Genomic DNA, 3007 nt, shown 5'->3' with positions numbered 1-3007 from the left:
CCCCCCCCCCCCCCGAACTGCAAACTTCATAAACTGAAAATACTGTCAAGTGTTTCACGTTAAAACCTGAGTTTTGTGCAGCTGATGCTAACCTGAGAACTAAGTTCTCCTTGGAGGAATTAAAAAGAGAATTCACTTTTCAAAGATTCCCATTAACTACATTTCAGCAGTTTATTTTGAACTGTATTTTTCAAAGACTGAAGCTGTCATTCATCTCTAACACCTGGATTCTGCAGCGGTATCATCTTATCAAGAGACACTGAGCTAACATTAAAAGATGAAGTGATCTGTCTTTCAGGGTCTGGCTCTTTCATTTACAAGTTGCAATACTCGCAGTTATCCTGAAATTCCATTCTGAATAAATACCAAAATTAAGACTGTGACTGTTTAGAAATTAGTACAGAAACAACTTCTCTACTGCTGCATTATTAAAAACAGGCTTCAACCATGTTAGGAGGGCACTTAAAAATCCAATGACTTACACAGTTATTCCTATTAGATTCTAGGGGTTTTATTATCATTTCCAACATATCGGAAAATCAAATTTATTTCACATTTAGCTGTACTTCATTCCTCTTGAATATTCTTACCTATTACTACAAGGACTTAACTAACATTCAGCAAGCTAAACCTGTTAAGTTCCCTCACAGCAGTCTCCCAAAACGTGTTGCATTACTAAAGGCAACAGAGCCAAGAACAGCATTATAGAACATTACATATATATATATATTTCTATTTTTAAGTTCTGAGGTAAGAAATTCCAGGACATGTCTTTTGTTTTAAGTAAAAAATGTTTTAGAACAAGCTTATACAGCACAAAGAAATACCTAAATTGCATTTAGCCGTAAATAGCTATTATTTGTCTGCAGTACAGGGGCATTCATCTAGACTCAAACTTTTATTCTTCTCCGGACCGTAAAGACATAATGTAGAAATAAGTCTCTACATCAGAGGAGCATCTAGTTTAGCCTACATATCAATTCTGTGTTTTCAATCTCCCTTTCTTCTCAGTTTGACACAGACCATGAAGTCATGAAACACTCCATGACATGGTACAGGGAAGATTATCACAGTAATGTAATAATCTCTTACTCTGCCTTTCCATGTTTAAATTCCACTCAGTTCACTACCTATCACCTGATATTTATTCAGTGGTCAGACTGAACTCAGCTGTTAGCCCTGTTATAAAACAGCAGATGTTCATTAGCACATTTGTTATCATTTGCTTCTGCCAAATCAAACACTTGAAGCGTCCTGGAGAAAAAAAAAAATAGCAAACCTCTAAGATGTCCCAAGGTAGCCTTTAAGGTCATAGTGAAGTGCAAGGGTTCTATACTTCTTATTAAAGGTTCTGTTTACCAGAATTTTAGCTTCTACTGCTGAATATCAGTATCTTCTATTTTACTATAGCTGACTGTATTGAAATACTACAACAGAACAGGGTAAAAACTCTCAATGTGAGAGTAAGCCATCCAGGCTCCCCTCCTCCTTGACATCTTTGGTTTGGGTTATGATGTCACTTCTCTTTGGATCTGAAGGCTTTCATCAAAGATCATCTTTCCGGCTCCCCCAAAAGTGGTATTTCATTAATCTAATTACTTCTACATGGTATCTAGTTTCGGAAAAAAAAAACCAAACCAACTCTGAAAGGTAAAAGCAAAACTCTTCAACTGAGAATGCCACCATCTTTTGCATCTAGGGACACGGTAACTAAACAAGTAACTAGTTGAGTGGGTCACTGGAACTGCAGCTCAAGCAGACTGGAAGCCAAATGCAACATATTGACTGTACTGCAAACTGCTGAAGACTTTGCCTAAAGCCTACTTCTTACTTCCATCCCAAAAATCAGCTGAGCACTCCTGGAATTCCGCAAGCAGGTTAAGTGTTACTTAGTTGTCGTAAGTAGTACTATCTACCCCTTCCTGGCAACATGCTTCCTCCATCATGTCTCCTGATGATCAGCTGTACCCCCAGCTCGTCTGTTGATTGCCCTTTAGATCAAACAGAGAATTCTTCTGGAGGTGTCTCTGGCAAAGAAACCAGCTTACTTTTCCAGATCCAGCGTGTAAAACGACAAAAAGTTTACACTACTGATCAAAGGGGTCAGATTGTTTCAGTGACCCTGTCTCTTGAAGTTTCTCAAATTCAGTTTTCCCATTTGCAGTTTTGTAACATGAGCAAGAGAATAATTTAGCTTGAAACAGTGGTTCTTTATTCATGCGCTGATTAGGCACTTTCAAGAAAAGACTCATCACACATTTTTAAAATAAGTCTTTCTTTCTGTTTGTACAATGCCTAGCATTTGAGTAAGAGTTGCTTTATTAATACAAGTGAAAAATACAATGCAGAGGTAACTTTAAATATTCTTGCGCACGGAAAACCAAAGTAAGCAACTCCAAGTCTTCTCTAAACTAAAAGAAAAAACAAAAACAATCAGTTTAACCACTGTCATTGTTTCCTCCAGAGATAGCTTTATGCTTACAGATAGGTGTGCTATAAAATCAACTGATTTCAAAAATCATCTCCCAAACACAGTTACTTTAATAAATGCAGCGATAATACCTGTGCTGATTTAATACACCACCGGACTTCAACCAGCCCTTCTAAAATTTACTCGCTATTTACTAAGGAGAAAATCTAACAGCAATGCGTCTTGCTGGCTCAGTTATTGGCTGAAGAATTCTGTTGTCTATTGCATCTGATCCTTTACCAGACTTACAGGATTTGTTTCGTAATTTAAATCTGTAAAGAAAAAGGTCTTCCATAACCATAAATCTCCCTTCATAATGTATTTCAACTACTGAGTTATCTCTATTCAAATCTAACTGTACTCTTCAGATTATTTCTGAGATTATGTAACAGAAGTTAATTATTACTCCTCTACAAAGCAGCTTAGATCCATCAGATTTGTCTTTATGCTTTTTTTTTTTTTTTTGGTATTTCTCTATAGTCTCCCCCATCATTAAAACGCGTATTTTTCTATCCTTTCCTTCAGTTCTCTTCCCCT

At 36.8% G+C, this 3007-nt stretch overlaps 1 protein-coding gene across 1 annotated transcript in view; it reads right to left on the bottom strand.

The window, feature by feature from the left end:
* The window catches only part of EPC2 (enhancer of polycomb homolog 2 (Drosophila)), a 49971-nt gene that overhangs the window by 7431 nt on the left and 39533 nt on the right, over positions 1-3007 (bottom strand). The gene's annotated exons all lie outside the window — the stretch shown is intronic.

Source organism: Charadrius vociferus, unplaced genomic scaffold (assembly GCF_000708025.1).
Source record: "Charadrius vociferus isolate BGI_N301 unplaced genomic scaffold, ASM70802v2 scaffold35, whole genome shotgun sequence".
Lineage (NCBI taxonomy): Eukaryota > Metazoa > Chordata > Aves > Charadriiformes > Charadriidae > Charadrius > Charadrius vociferus.
This window is presented reverse-complemented; position numbering and strand designations above follow the sequence as displayed.